This window comes from Phycodurus eques, chromosome 13 (assembly GCF_024500275.1).
Source record: "Phycodurus eques isolate BA_2022a chromosome 13, UOR_Pequ_1.1, whole genome shotgun sequence".
Taxonomy (NCBI): Eukaryota; Metazoa; Chordata; class Actinopteri; order Syngnathiformes; family Syngnathidae; genus Phycodurus; species Phycodurus eques.
Window position 1 is genome coordinate 21,708,161 of NC_084537.1, and position 17,270 is coordinate 21,725,430.

The 17,270-nt window shown below is 40.5% G+C and overlaps 1 protein-coding gene across 7 annotated transcripts in view; it reads right to left on the reverse strand.

Annotated features, from left to right (window-relative positions):
* LOC133411465 (adhesion G protein-coupled receptor L2-like) overlaps positions 1 to 17,270 on the reverse strand; it is a 118,905-nt gene that overhangs the window by 93,890 nt on the left and 7,745 nt on the right. The window contains exon 1 of one of the 7 annotated variants that reach the window (XM_061693886.1): positions 1,235 to 1,259. The exons of the other annotated variants lie outside the window; for them this stretch is intronic. The gene's annotated coding sequence lies outside the window, so the exon portion shown is untranslated. Of the gene's footprint in view, positions 1 to 1,234; positions 1,260 to 17,270 lie in introns of those variants that run through there. 7 annotated transcript variants of the gene reach the window in all.

Genomic DNA, 17,270 nt, shown 5'->3' on the forward strand with positions numbered 1-17,270 from the left:
CACAAAAGAAATTAGTGGTAAGAAGCTAAGGAATATAAGCTAGTGTATGTACATTCCAAATGCTAACAGAACTAGTTTGTGTTAAATCTTAAAACAACATATTTTGGTTCATGGCAAAGTTTGTACAAATACTGCTCTGAACTGTTAACAACCACACTAGTGCTAACACAGCACAAGAGAAGGTAGAGGTAAGAAGCTTATGAAGCTAAGCTAATGCATGTATATGCTAATTGCTAATAAAACTAGGCTGTGTTACACTGTATCTTAAAATAAACGTTCAACGCAGCTAATGCAGTATGAGATGTCCTGGCACGTCTCCGTTCAACAACCAGAAGAGAAGCCAGTTTTTAGCAAAAAGCTTTTGAATGTACGATTTGTAGCAATGTTACCTATGTTACTGAAATCCCCCAAAAAATTGATGAATAAATAGCAATGAAAAACTGTGGCAATAAAATGTCAGGAAAAAAAAAACATCAAGATAAATGTAACCAAAGAAACTGGCACATAAAATTGGCACTGTCAAATTGTGACCAAAATATATCACAAGTTGAGTCCTAAAAAGTCATCCAAAATTGGTCATCAAAATGCTGTATATCACCATAAATTGTCATCAAAAAAACTGCAACCTAAAGGTATCACCAAAGACTGTGACCCCAAAAATAGCACAACATATTGTGAGCAAAAATGTCACCAGAAATTGCAATTTACATTTTTTACCCACAGAATTGGCACAGAAAATTCTGACCAAAAAAAGAGTAGTGCACTTCAGTCAGTCTGTTTCAAGATGAGATTAATCCATCAATCTGTTCCACACAATCAACATCCTAGCTAACACAGTTTGAGAGGTGTCCTGGCTGGTCCATCTAAGCTATAAATCACTACAGAAGGCATTTTGGGGTTGCCATGACCGTGATGAATAGCAAATGCTAATCCCCTTATTACAAACAAGGGTCTCATCAATATGACTCTGAAGCTCCATATTGTTGCTAATTGCTATCCGGACAGCTGAAGTTATAAATATATAAATAAAACAGATTTATGAGTAACTGTCACTGCTTTCTTCCTCACTCCAATGAACTCAATAACATAACCGATGGGAAAAAAAAGTTCTTCCTTTTCATCTGTTCCCTGAATAAAGAGGTAAATACTGTACTGTATAGAGCCCCTTGATATTTCAATTAGCAGTATATTTGTCTGAAAATGACACTACCAAAAAAAATTTTTAAAAGCCTACCAACAAAATGAGTAATGATACGCAAATATTCCCGACATCTGTTTTCCTTTTGTCTCCAGTCGTAATCCAAGGAGAGAGATCCATCATCGCGGGAGATATATGGGTAAAGTTGCAGCCTGTGGGGAATTTTTCATGTCCACCTGATAGAAATAATAAGATGAGAGTTTAAAAAGAGGAACGACCGGCATTTAAAAGATAATTAAAACGACTGCACGAACTGGGGAGACGTCCCTGTATGTCTTAACGTGAGAGACAAAGCTCGGCCTCACTCGAGCTGGAGAGGCGTCCGGTGAAAGAGAGAGGGAGGGTGGGTTGGCGAATGGAGAAGAATGGAGGTGGGAAGGTGCAGAAAGAAAAGAGGCGGAAGGGTCGCCGAGGAGGATTGACAGCCTGTGAGTACGGCCTGACCCCCCCTTGGCTTGGCCTCCAAGTTTTCTCCAAAGGCTTAGAGGAGACCAAAATAAAGCCTGGGGAATGTTAATTCATTTTCAATTGTCAGCACCAAGAAGGGGGGAGATAAAGAGCCCATACATACATAATCAAATGGGACCAAGCACAAAACTAATGTGCAAGTCCAAGTGTAGCGCTCGAACCAGTTGAAATAGAGATGTGCTTCCAGCCAAGTGATTCGTCCTCAACTCTTTGAATAACTACTAATTTAACATTCTGCCCCACCTCCATGCCGTACATGCAACACATGTGAAATGGAACATCAGAAAACGGTTGATGAAAACCCTCTGGATACGTTTCCTGACGCTCCCGAGACACTTCTTTGTCATCTCAGGACGAAGCTTCCAAGCCCAGTGGGGATGCGGTGTCATTTCCCCGTCTCCATCAGACAACTTGCCAGAAACATCAAGCATCAGTTTCCATTTCCTCATCACGCCTGATAAGATATATGTTACGAGGGCGGAGCCACAGTTGGAAATGTCAGGATAGGGTTGCTCATATTAGAACAATAAAAAAAAAATTATAATTGAATGGCGCTGACTCTTTCTTATATTATGTGCAGATATGCAGTCTTCGCCAGTTTTTATTTATATTCTAAAAAAAAAAAAATGTTGCTGAAAACATTCTCCAGAAATTGTGAACAAAACACTGTCACTAAAAAAAAATGTCTACAAAATTGGGAAATATTGTCAACAGAAAAGTCACCAAAATGGACGCTAAAAATATCACTGAAAATTGTGAACAACTAACTGTCAAAATGAAGGTAGCCAGAACTTTGAGCAAAATGTCCCCAAAAACATTTCATCACATTGTTTACAAAGAATTGTCCCCTAAATTGTGAAAAATTGTGAACACAAAGTCACCAAAAAGTTGAGAAGAAAAAAGGCTTTTTTTATACCCACCCCAAAAAAAAAAAAAGAAAAAAAAAAAAAGAAAATAGATCACCAATAAATAGCAAAAAAAACGTTCACAGGTCAAGTCAATTTAGTGAACAAAATATTTTGACCAAAAAAAAAAAAAATGTTCACCAAAAATGTTGACAAAAATTGTCACCCAAAATTGTGACAAAGACAAAACAGCCTCTGGATAGATTTCTTCCCAAGGCACTCCTTTGTGATGTTGCGACTGTCAGGCCCCCGCCGGGGATGCGGTTTTCATTTCCTCGTCTCCACCAGCAACATAGAGAACTTTCCAGAAACATAAGTCAGTTTGCATTTCCTCATCGCAGCTGCTAAGATATGCAGTATATACAAGGGAGTGGCTGGAGCAACAGGAAATGTTGTAAATGACGGTGTAGGGTTGCTCGCATTGGAACAATAAAACAAAACGAACGCAGCTGACTTCTGCAATGACGAATGCCTTTTGGACTTTTGATTGGACTGTCGAAGACCTCTGAGGGTCTTACAAAGGTCTTACAGTTAACTGCTGAACCCATTTGAACTTTGTTGCGAACCAAAACAGCAGCAACCACCTAGGTGTGTAAAGAGTTCCCTGAACAGTATTAAAGATGATCTAATGTTATGTGGAGACGGCGTCTTTAACAACTGGCATGTGGTCGCTACATAAATGTGTATGTTCTGGAGAGCCACTGTATGCATTTTATTAGTTACGCCCAGTCTGCCTCAAGTTATTGCCATCCAGTTTCACTTGACGTTACTAGTAACTTAGCAACATTATTATTTAGGGGTGAGAAAAAGTATACAAGTCGGTATATAATATCATTGAATATGAAAATGCATAAACAAATATGGTCCACCAAAAATTGTCAGCAAAAAATGTTGACCCAAAATTTTACTTAAAGTTTGAGCAAAAATTTTTTTTAAAATCAAGAAAAAATTCGACATAAATATCGCTAAAAAATGTGGCCAAAAACATTCACCGGTAAAAATGTTCAAAACAAATGTTGGCAGAAAATGAATATGAATATATGAATATTGAAAAAAATAAAAAAATTAAAAAATCACATTGTGACAGAAAGCCACTCATATTTTTCACCAAAAACTCACACAAAAAAACTCATTTTACCGTACTTTTTTGTCCCCAAGAAAAATCTTCCCAATAAAATTTTCGCCAAATGTGACCAAATTGTGGCAACGGAATTTCAGTGTGACACAAAACGCCGTCAAAAACGGTCTGCTAATACTTGCCGTCGAATAAATGTCATGAAAAAATGTTACCGAATATTCTGACGAAAAATGTGTGACCAAACATTTTTTCTGAAAAACGTGTCCCAAAAAAGGAAAAATCATGACCCCAAAAAAGGAATCAAAATCACAGAAAATGTAAAAAGCCTACTTGCAGAGACACCTCCCCAAATCTGTAGTTGAGTAAATAAGAGCCATGGACCACTTTTAACCTGATCCATCTCAAGCTGTCTTGTGATGGATCACACAAAATGCAATAAGTTACACTGCAGCAGGGTTTTTTTAGGAACCTGTAGCCAGAAATTCCTAGCCCTTAATTTTCAATATTGTGTTCCAATATTATTCAACCTCAAATTGAAAACACTTGCTTTGTTTTTTTTCTTCCCAGACAAAGAAAGAACACCTTGGAGGAAAAGTGCGGTTAAATGTTCTCCAATCCCGCTCGACGTAGCCCAGAACGCCAAGACCCTGAAGCCCACGGAGTTGCATTCTTTTATTGAAAGCACACACAACAGTTGGTGTGTTCGGGGCTGTCGGCCAAATGATGGAGGCTGCAGATAAGACAAAGCGAGAGTCGAGGGCCAGATGGACATGGTGAAACACAGTACGGGTGACCGAAGAAACTCTGTAAAGTCAAGTGAACAAAGACGACCCAGGATGAAGTGGCAGGTTCGCGTCCAGTGCATTGAAGAGAAGGGCACCGGGGGTTGCAAAAAGAGGCATAGAGTTTCTTCTAATTAGACATCAAAGTCATTTGCAAAGCTGCTGCCACTTTTTTTTCTAATTTTAAAGTTAGTCACTTTATTTAAGGATTGTGAATGTTTGTGACATTGAAAAGTGATGCTCGCAGCAGAGAGGTTTTATAGTGATATTTATAGGTGTCTTGTAATGGTGTTTGAGGCTTTGTGAGCTCTGCAAATGCCTACAGTTCAAGTTCTTTCATAGAAGCAAATGTCAGGTTGGTTTACAAACATGGGCTGGTCATGCTGAACGCTGCAGCCACGCTCGACATGAATGCGCTGACCTTGGACACAGTCGACAAACCCGCAGGGTCGCCGGAGACGAGCGCCGAGCTGCTCCTCGCCGACATGGAATAACAAAGCGGGGATTGTCGAGTATATTTTCTTTCATAAATCTACAGAAAATATTTATCACATCCTCCACACTTCATTTTAACACTCTCTGCTACGCTCATTAGCTACACGCACCTTTTAGTCACTGAAAATTTGCAGCACAAAAATGACAAAAACGTTTTGCCAAACATTCTGACGAAAAAAATGATCATAAAAGTTTAATTTATAGTGACTTTTGCAGCATTAAAACAACTGTTGAAAAAATTGTGACAAAAATTGTCACCAGAAATTGTGACCACAAAAGAAGTCATAAAAATAAAAAAATCACCTAAATTGGTCACAAAAGATCCAGTCAGAAAAACATTGTGACCAAAAGAGCAATCATCCAAAAAGATCACCACCAATTGCCACAAAAAAGCCACACGCACAAAAAAAGAAAGAAAAATCACAAAAACTGTCACCAGAAATGTTGACCTAAAAATATCAGTCACCAAAAAACTCAACAACAACAAAAAAGAATCACCATAAATTGCCACCAAAAAGCCACAAAAACAAAACTAAAAAAAATCTGTCACCAGAAATGTTGATTTAAAAAAAAAAAAAAATCATCTGGACTCAGGAAAAAGTCACCAAAAAACAATAATTGTGATAACCCCCAATTAGTTGTCACCAAAATGCCTCACACAAAAAGGTTGTTACCACAAAAAATATCACTATAAATTGCTACAGAAAAGCCACAAAAAACAATGTCTCCGGAAATTGTGACCGCAAAAAGGAAAAAAACCTCACCATGAATTTTCATTACATTTGCCACCAGAACACCGTGTTCAGTACCTTCTTCACATATCGCTCAAAACTTCTCCGCCACATTCATTAACCAAACACCCAAAGTCTCCCCCACGCGCACACAAACGGCCCCCTTGCATCTCGCCTTGACATGAAGAAGAAACTCATCAACTCCGTTAGCATGTTGCTAACAGATGATATGTTGACGCTCACACCTTTGGAGGGGACAATTACACAGTATAACAGCCTTCAAAGTAAATTAGCTATATTTGCAGAGGTTAAAAAATAATGGTAACATGTTTAAAGAAAGCTACGATTGGCTGGCAACCAGTTCAGGGTGTAACCCGCCTCCTGCCCGATGATAGCTGGGATAGGCTCCAGCACGCCCGCGACCCTAGTGAGGAGAAGCGGCTCAGAAAATGGATGGATGGATGTTTAAAGAAAGATAAAACAGAAAATTGGAACACTGTGCTTTCACTTCAGGCTTCGAGCCAGCAAGAATTGAGAGCACATGCCGACATGACAGACTCCATAACATTTTTCCTTCTCTGCAGCTGACATACGAGGAATGAGCATGAAAGTCAACAGAGGAAAGTAGTACGTAAGTAAAAAGTTATAGACCACATAATGTATCCTACTAGACATTTGGATTTTTCTTATGCATTTATGTTGTTGTTGTTTTTTTTTAAAAACAAAGGCATTTGAGAATATTCTGAACTCCTGTTTTGACGACGCAGAAGAAATGCGCACAGCTCAAGCTATGCCCATATTTGCCACTGGTTGTTAAGCAACCAAACAGGAAGTAGCCTAGTGCCTTTTTTTTTACTGGTTTGGACATAAACTAGGTCGGAGTGTAGAAGTATGTATTTGTTATCATTTCAACAAAAAGCCCTGGCTTTAGCACATAATAAGAAAGAGGAGAAGACGACCAGCAGCTGAAAGAAGGCTATGGGTTCATTTTATTCTAATGGCATGGAAGTTATCTGGGGGAGTTTAGGCACGTCTGTGAGCTACAGATCAATGAAGACCACTTTGAGTTTTATTTCAGGTTATACAGGGAGCAGTTTGACAGCCTTGGCGAGAGTTGGACCATCCTCAGGAGGAAGACAACAAACCTCTGGCAAGACGATTTCCCTAACTCAACGCCTGCCATTTGTTAGTGATTACATTGTTGATTCTTTCATTTTCTCCTCCATGCTCTTCACTGTAGAATCACTCCGCCACCATCTCTCCTATTGGATGTGCCAAGATGTTATTTTATAATTCACGCACACTCGTCGCAGCCCAGCGTTGCGCCCTTGCGCAGTGGTATCACGGACACAATGAATGGGTTGGTCAACGCTGCAGCATGAAAGTGCTTCAATTCTGCCTGGATGAGTTCTGTTTTAGTGTGTATTTACAGTTGCTTATCTTTCCATAGCTGGCATCATGTTGTCCTTCGTTAGATAGCAAACTAAACGAGTGAATCAACACCAAGCAAAATTCTCACAGAAACTGCTATGAAAGAAATTATTACCGTATTTTCACGACCATAAGGCGCACCGTATTAAAAGGAGCAGTCTCAGTTACGGGGTCTATTTCTGTATTTAACACATACATAAGGTGCACCGTATTATTGGGCGCAGGCATGGTAAAACATACGGGAGCACGCATGCACGCTAAAATAATGTTTTTAAAAAGGCAGCGGGAGCAAAACTGAGTTCGGTTGTACTTTATTGAAGTATTTAACAATGTACTCACGTTATTTTTTTATCAATCCTCATCGACAAATCCGTCAAAGTCCTCATGTTCTCTATCCGAGATGAACAGCTGGTCAAGTTCTCCATCAAAGATGCCAGGTTCCCTCTCGTCATTGTCGGAGTCAGTCTCGTTGCCGTGCGGCTCCTCAGAAATGATGCCGGCTTTTACGAAAGCTCGAACAACAGGGCAAGCAGACGCGTTAGCCCAAGCATCCACAATCCATTCACAAATTGTGGCGTAACTCGCCCGGCACTGCCTCCTAGTTTTAGTAAAGCTGTGTTCGCCATCTGTCATCCATCGCTCCCACGCCGCTCGCAACTTCACTTTGAACGCCCTGTTTACACGGATGTCCAGCGGTTGAAGTTCCTTCGTCAAGCCTCCTGGAATGATGGAAAGCTCCGAGTTATTGCACTCAGTCGAATGGTGACTGTAGAGACGCTTCTCCCGGCTGTTCTTTGCTCATTAATCCATTGCTCGAGTTGGTCTTCCAACTCGGGCCACCTCGCCTTGTTTCCGTGGAAACTCAGCTTCGTCTTCTTGACTTGGCGAAGCTCGTTTTCCTGCTGCCTCCACTTGCGAACCATGGATTCGTTGATCTTGAATTCTCTCGTGGCTGCGCAAATCCCAAACTGATAGCTTGCAGTTTAAGCTGTGCTTCGTAAGTGTGTCTCTTCGTAGGTGCCATTTTCGGGGGTCCTTAGCCAAACCGATGCACATACCGGCACTATATACCTAATGGGGGCGTGTCTTTAGAGTCCTAAAGACACGCCCTCTGTCACACGCACACTAGGGTAAGGATGTTAGGGTTGGTGGGTTAGGATTAGGGTTAAGGGTGATGCTCGGTGTTAGTTGGTTAGTATGATGTTTATTCCAATCTTAAATCATCAGGTATCTGCAAAATGTCTTCTTGCGCAACTTGTTATAATATAATGACAACCACGCCGCTCAAACACAGTTACAGCGCGGTTTCATCACCTTGGCGGACGGTTCATTGTACATTCAGTTTAGTTTTACTCGAGGGTAAAAATTTTTTCCCCCAGCGCTTCAGCCAATCAGCTTCACCGAGTTTATTGAGCGGCTACGTGCGGTCCCTGCTCATTAAATGTCTTCAGCGCTTTCGTTCACCTTATTCGGGCGCTCTCAAGCAAATTAGTAACGCTGCTGCGTTCTTGGAAAATCAACACGCAATTGCATTCAACACGGCGATGCTGCAGCACAAATCATTACAGCGCTTTTTTGGGGTGGGTGTTTTGAGATGGTAGGCTCACAGTTCAATCAGCAGTAAAAACTAGTCTCCAAAATGGCCGTGACATTGACTCAATTACTAAACCATCTTGACTAAAAAAAGACGGAAATAAGGTATAGTTAATCGGTTAATTTATTCATGTGTTATTGTTTTGTTTCCAGCGGGTATTGAACACAAAAGCAAAGGGTAGAGTGGCACTGGGTGAACACATAAAACACCTGCTAATGAAAACAGCAATATCTTCATAAAAACTACAAGACCTGAGGCATGTTTTTTTTCTCATGAAAAACATTATTGGAGCACTCTTACGGTGAGTCTCAAAAGGATTTCCCGTGACGTTTAACGACAGGAAACCACACTCAAAATTGGATTTAATTCACGAGACCACAGCATTGTGTAGCGCGGCTACTGTCGTGGTGTAAAATTGCCTAATATCGCGTGGCCATTACACAACGGTACGTAGTAATAGTTGAGCCCAATGACTCCCGTGGGACAACTGCCAGTAATACTATTACGGACCTGCCGCCTCCATGTTTTAACACTTGATGGTCTTTTTGTGTTCTAACTTGCCTCAATATAGTGAGAAATGATGTTGATTAAATTACTCACGATTTCGGTACATAAATATGTGTATTATATTCAGAAGGTCTAAGTTCAAATTTAATAAAATTAAAGATTTCTCATTATGTTTGCAGGTGCCGGCATGGTGATTGACTGGTTAGCACATCTGCCTCACAGTTCTGAGGACCGGGGTTCAAATCCTGGCCCCGCCTGTGTGGAGTATGCATGTTCTCCCCGTGCCTGGGTGGGTTTTCTCCGGGCACTCCGGTTTCCTCCCACACCCCAAAAACATGCGTGGTAGGTTGATTGAAGACTCTAAATTGCCCGTAGGTGTGAATGTGAGTGTGAATGGTTGTTTATTTTTATGTGACCTGTGATTGGCTGGCGACCGGTTCAGGGTGTACCTCGCCTCCTGCCCAAAGATAGCTGGGATAGGCTCCGGCAACCCGCGACTTTTGTGAGCGGTGAAAGAAAATGGATGGATGGATGTTTGCAGGCTTCTTTTCATTTGTAATTTCATCAAAAACATTAAAAACGATTTTATCACAAATGTAATGGTATTCTATTCCAGTCTAAAACTCTAGCCTGTCTAGTGCATTAAGAGTGAAATGATACTTTTTTTTGTGGGGGTAGGAGTTACATGTAAAAAAATAAAATAAAATCTAATCCCTATACAATCAACAATTAAAAAATGACAACAAAAATGCTTGTTTCTGTGCAAAAAAAAGTGCTAAATTTAGAACATTTAAATGATTTCTTGTGACTGTAATAATTAGTAATTTCCAAATATTAATAAAATAAAAAGTAAAACAAAATAAAAACAGTATCCTTTAAAAAAAGTCAGTATTAAATTAATTACAATCCAACAAAATCTAAAATAAATATGAATTATTACGCTTGAAAAACAGAAACGCTTTTATAAATCAAATTAATACATTTCATTCTTATTTGTCTCTAAAATATTCAGTGATTGATTATACACAAATTAATTGAATTATTTTTAGTTAATCCTTTTGTATTGCATTTGCAGATGAAATAACTCTAAGTAATCGGAATGCTTGAAAAAAAAACCAGAGAAGGCATAAATGGGATCAGTTCATCATTTTCGCTTGTATTAAATTACAATAAATTAACCCATCATCCAAATGTGCCTTGTAATTATATTTTCTGAAATTTATACTGGTATGCTACAATTTAATAGTGTTTAATTTGTGTGATTATTCTGATTTACTGTTCTGCTCTTTTTAAAGCTGCATTAGTATTTAATCAAAACAAGCAGCTAATGCAATTTGGCCATATTGCCCGCCTCTACAGTATGGTTGTATTGAGGAAATGATGCATTGACTTAATATATGCAGCCAAACACATGCTGCTGGCCTGGACGTTGATGGGCTATTAATTTGGCCAACAGCTCTGTGTTTCTTTGGAAACCAGACACAGACAATCAATCTGGTGCCTTAGCAAAAGTAAATAGAACAAGTTGGACTCCTTTTCTCGCCTTTCAATCCAACATAATTACCACCTTGTTCCCTGGCTGTCATTTGTGTTACCGTTTCAATGCTTTATTTTCTTGTTCAAAGGTGACCCTGAGCAGATTTATCTACCATGTCTCCAACTTCACGCCAATTTAACTTATTTGTGCTGAGAATAAGCAGCTGAAAACACAATTCTTGACTTATTTTGCACTGCTGGAGTCTCTCAGTGGAATCGTTAGCATAACGTGCAGTTTGACGATGTGCCACGGCATCATGGGAGTTGTATTCATTGTTAATGGAGACCCCATTGCAGTGACTAATCAGAGAACCTGTCTTGTCATTCTGTAGAAATAGGAGCGATATTTTGTATAATGCTAACTAGGTTATGCTAATGAGATAATGCTAACAAGCAAATGTTAACTAGCTAGATGAGCGGCTAACAACATAGAATGACTTCACATCAACCCACGTTAAGCCTCTTCGCAATAATGATATTTCCACAGTTGGTGGCCAGGGGCGTTTATTTATTCAACTGCAGGCGGGGGGTGTCTTTATTTCTAAAAAGGCGTGCATTTTGGAACAATATGAAACAATGTTACCGGTATGTTACAATTTTTGTCAAATGAAACTAGAGTATAAAAACAAAATAAATTGAACTCTTTTGGAGAAACATAAACATGGACGCACACAAGATTGCAGAGCGACTACTTGCCTAACCAGGAACCTAACCCAGGATCAGCTTTAATACTGTACGGGCAACGTGTTCCATATTTTAATTAATCTAATAGAACATTCACGGGTCATGGTAGTTGCTCCCTTTTTTATTAGCAACAGGTTTTTATGTGAACTATAGCATTTATGAACCGAGATCATTACAAGCTGGAAGCGTTTATTGTTTGAGGAAATTTATTCTTTTTTTTATATATTATTCTAAAGCCACATACAATGGCACTTTCATCAGAAACCAAATGAATCACACTGTTACCTTCAACAGAACTAGCAGATTTCTCTATAATTCCATTAGGAGGGCAAAAAGGCTGCCGCATTACACAGAACGAGAAAGGGAAACTCACGCGTCTCAGCCCCATGGGTGGTTTAAAGAAGTAAAAATAACATTGGATTCTAGCATTAGTACTACTGTGTCTTTGAAAGCACCAAAATCGGCCAACCTTACAGCACAGGTGTTAGTTTAATGTGGGCTTCCATAATCTGGAAACAATGCATATCTCACCAAATGCGCAATAGACACGCTGTGTATTGAAATGACAAAAGGGGTGTTACGTAGTGCAAGTGGGTTTTGGCAGTTTGGGGCGCCTAATGGGGGGTGGTTTGCTTCGGGTCGCTCCCTAATTGGCTCTCATTTCATTTTACATTAGAATCACAGAATCCGTGGCTCGGCCGAACCTAGTGTGGACCACACACACATGGATTTTCCATTAGAAACATTGGAGAAGTTTAACATTTACGATTGTCGGCCCGACGGTTTTTTGAGCAGATTGGGGTGGGGGGGGGGGGAAGAACAAAAACTCTTAATACACTCCACACCACAGGATAATTGATCAGGGTAATCTTTTAGAGAAATCGGATAATCAGGCCTCGCTGACTGTGATTGAAAGGAAAGGAAAAGCTCAAATTTGATTGTCGGTGTGTACCTTGCTTAAGGGACTGCATTAAATAGCAGTTTAAAGTGTGAAGTGGCTGAATGTACAAACATTTAAAAGGCCTCTTCGACAAATGCCCATTCTAGCACAAACAAAAGACATAACTTACAGATGGGGGGGAGGGTCTTGTTTTAATTCAGGTGCCTAACTGGAAACATTTGTCGTTCCAAATCAATAGAGAGACGACTGTGAAATCAACAAATAGAAGCAAAAGACGGCCACCATACTAGTTGTCTGTGCTTTGGAGAAACAGGCCAGGCTTGCTGTGTTGATGTAAAGCTTTTCAGTGCTGCCAAGCTGAGGCTCAACTCAACAGTCATTGTAAAGAATGCAAGCTTTTTTTTTTTAACTTTATTTTCAGCCTCTTTGCCCGCTTTGCTTTATTCCCCTCCTCACTCTCCTCCACTACATCATTCCTTGAGTGTTTGTGCTGTGTCCCTTAGTTACCGGACAAGCGAGCTTGCAGCAGCAGCAGCAATGGCAGCAGCAGCTTTGGAGAGTTAAAAGCTTGCCTGCCCAGTCCCACTCATACAAGGCCATCAATAATTCACCCTCATCGGGAAGCATTATCTAACAGCCTTATGAAAGTTTAAAGCCTCAGGGTGACAACACAAGAAGACGTGAATGCTCTGCAGGAGGACGTAGCGGACGATCCCCGGGAATAGACATGTTCAAGTTGAACCAAACGACAGCCGTTCGTCTGCACAGTGAAGCCCATTTAACAGCTACGCCGACAGATGTGAGTCAACGGCATAAAAAACACAACACAAAAGGTGGAAGCGTTGGATTGGCTGTATTAACGCCCAAGCAAGCTCTCATTGACAATTAAATCCTTCTAAGCCCGGATCAATTACACCCAGCGCTGCTGTAATTAAAAAGCCCTAACAAAGGTCTTAGAGGCGCCTTCCTATTGAAAAGAAGCAAGACTCCCATCTTTAGAACTGCCTCAGGGACAATATTCTGGCTTTAGGCTGCTGTTCGCATACAAAAGTTCAGAAATGAAATCAATAACAGTGAACCCCTGCCTATTCGCAATTTTCTTTTCACCTATGTCTGTTTTTTTCTGTGGAAACTATCCATAGCTGTTCACTGGAAAAACTCACCTATTTGTGTTTTTTGTAGCAAAGCAAAATTGACAAGAAAACAAACAAAAAAAAAGTTTTGTCAATTTTATCCCTTAGACAAAGAAATGTTAAACATGCAGTAAAAATCCACACGTCGAACCGCCGTCATGACAGACGTCAGTATTAGACTTTACACCGATTTTATCGGGCTGATCGGTATCGGCCGATATTTAGCATTTTATGCTGATCGGCTGATCAGCTTTAATGTCATAATTCGCCGATCCGATCAATGACGTCATTGATCGGCTCCGACTGTATTATAAGGACAAAATGGGGAAAAACGTGTGTTGGTGGTCACCGGTGCTCAGGACAGGAGAGGATGTTCGTCTGAGGCTTGATTGAGGTATGTTCACGTACTTTTAATACGATACAGCTCACAAGCAGGCAATAAAATGTTATGTAACCTAGCAAGCAAGTAGTAGCACAAACGGTTGGATGTAAACATGTCGAATCATGCTCTAAAGTTTCAGTGTGGGTGAAGTAATTTAATTAAAAATAAAGTAATTTAATTACAGTAAGTTAGCACCCATTATTTCTGTCATGTAATGCTGGTTTGGCCTGAGTGATTAGAATACACGAGCTGACTAGACCAGTGATTTCCAACCTTTATGGAGCCAAGGAACATATTTTACAATTGAAAAATCTCTCGGTACACCAACAAACAAAAATGTCACAAAAAGTGGATACATTAATTACTGTATTTACTTCCTGCCATCTAATAGAGGATCATTCATTTGTTCTGTCCGTCACTATGCCTCACTGGCATATACAGAGGAACAAGGAACAAAAATGTAAATTAAATCCAAACAAATCAGAGGCAGACCAATGTCCTTAAACAGATAGTTTTCAACATTAAAGGTTTCATTCTAAAATATGTTTATCAATAGTGTGAGCACACAAAAAAACAAATTTATAGAAGATTATGCTTGTGCTTAGCTTGGCAACAAGGACACATAATTATATTTATCCTTTTAAAAACATATCTTACGTGACTATGCTCAGCTTCTGAATGACAGAACAATTATGTCTCCTAATTAAAACTCCGCTGTGAAGCAATTAGCCAACAGAACTTCATCAGAACCCTTCAAATATCAAGATGCCGATTATCGGTGCCCCCTGGCCTCTGCAAAAGTTTAAAATGGAACAAATTAGCACAGCCAAATTCTTATTCCATATATTCAGTATTTTGTTTTTGAGGGGTTGTCAACGTAATGCTTCTGAGGACGAAACCTAGATTTAAAACTTTGCTTACAGCAGCTGCCAAAATTACCCTTGAAAGCTGCTCCCCGGTGGCGCCGAGGAGGGACGACTCCGCCGACACGTAGCCAAAGCAAGACGGCGAGTGAGCTGACACGTTGTGAAAGCAAGCCGTGCCATTCCGGGCCATACATCCTGCCGCTGTATCCCATCCTATGTGACAATGCCTGACAATCACGGCCCCGAGAACTGTCAAAGGCTCGGGAGATGACCTCTCGCCTTGAAAAACAAGCCGGCGTCACCTCAAGATAAGACGCTTGTCTCAAATGGCTATTGGACGAAAGAAAATATGCACCTTTAAATCTGACATAACATTAGAGGTCAAGACGGGAATCTTACATTGACTTCTTCTGCCGATCATGTTAATGTTATTGATTTGTATGCCGTACAGTTGCTTTGGCTAACACAAAATGGCAGCAACCGACAGGGGATGCTATTAATTCTAATCGGACTTAGTTGGTTGCTGGTGAACTCTTAACAGGAAGTCAACAGGAAGAAAATGTTCAACCTTTGCCTAAAAAGTAGGGATAGGTTATTTTGTCATTACTATATTAGTGGTTGAGACATGTGTGTTCAATGGACTTTATCAGTAGGAATTTTGTCACTCGTGAAATTTAACTCATTGATTATGTCATACAGTTGATTTGTCCAAAACAATTTTGCAGCAACCAACAGAGAACGTTCTTAATTGAGACTGGACTTAGTTGGCTGCTTAAACACACCTCATGGGGAAATTTGAATGATAGGTTTAACAGCAAGAAAGTTTGGTGAAAGCTGAACATTTTTATCTGAAGTAGGGATGGGTATTTAGACCATTAGCGCTCGATACAGGTCGCATAAATGGACTTATGTTTGTTTTTTTTTCACAGATATGACAATTCTTCTATTGAGTTTTTTGTTAATTGTCTGACTGCATTCATATGTTGACTAGCTTCACAAGAAGAGGATGGAGTTACTTCAGCTTGTTACGAATGGCCTTTGCATTTGAATTTGAATAGGATTAGCTGGGAGCCTCGGCATTCCATTCCATTCCGCTCTGCACTTTTGTTTAAATAAAGGAGTTAATGTTAAGTAACTGAAGCTCAGTTTTCAGGGTGAATCTCTTATGAACATGACAAAAAAAAAAAAAAAAAAAAAGACTTATCTGTACAACCACCATGACAACACAAGTACTATTTCTATATTTGAGAAAGAATTAAAAAAGTGCCAGCAGTGCCATATCGTAGGAGGTGACATTCAAGCACGGCAGCGCCAGCGCGCTAAATATGGAAGCGAAGGACTGATTCCAGTTAAAATATTTTTGCCATTAATTCGACTGAGTAACTTCGCAAATGACAGAAGAATACCAGCTGTCAATCAAAGCACAGCGAGCTGCGGACTGCACATGTGGGAAATGAAACACGGTTGTGAGCCGACAATGTACCATTTCTTCCCTTTTTTGGGCCAAATGAGAAATAATACCGTCACACTACATCAGCAGAGTGATTTACATTTTTATATGAAATGGAGAATACCGTTGGAAGGATGTGGGGTGAGCTAGGTAGAGGGAGGGGGATCATCGGGAGACATTCCTCTGCAGTGGAGCATGAAATGAAACCACAATTTCTTGGATAATTACATAAAATTATTTAGGAATTTGGAGGACGAGACAAAGCACAGGAAGATGAATGACCCGTCAGAAGCGCCTCATGCTGACCTTTTTTAACGCACACACTTCCTGCGACCTGCAATGGCACCACATGAAGAACACAGGCTTACTATCCCAAACCCCCCGCACCCACTTGAAACAAAAGTGACGTGCTCATTCGCTAATGGCAGGGGAGAGAGTTGGGCAAACGGCGCTCTGAGGGCGGCCCGGACAACTCACAGGTCAGTGCTAATCTTCTGATAGATGGAGCCTAAAGACCCGGACACATCTATCACGCACTGCCGACAGGTCCCCAATGGGGAGAGATTTGCAAACAGCAAAGGGTTAACGCACGGCCCAAACAGACCTGTGATGATCCATCACTCAAGGCAACAAGCTCCTTTTTAAACAGCATCACCCCCTTTGACAACACCGAGGGGCTGTGGAGGAGTGCATGTGGGCGCTCCCATTTAAGACCTTAAGCTCCGCGGCTCTGTTGATCATTAAAGATCCCTTTTAAAAGCAGTGGGGGAAAGTCAACCGTCATTTCGAACGCAGGAGGTGGTAGTACAGGAGAGGGTTTCCTCCCACCGCCCCCGTCGATGTCCTCACCACCATGCACTCATCCATCACGTTAACTACCCTCACACATAATCATTCCAGTCATTTGTCTCTTTGTATTTGGGTATGGGAGTCACCTAACAGCCAAGTTGGGGATTCACAGTTCAACGAAAAGCTCACCAAGCAAGCACTTTGTTGAATAAACAAAGCGGCTTCTGCCAAGGAGCATATATTTACATCTGTCTTCCCATCAAACTTCACCTGCCAATCACGCCTCCTGAGAATAGTCGAGGCCGACAACCTCTAACCTTGAAAGACATTCTGGCGTCAC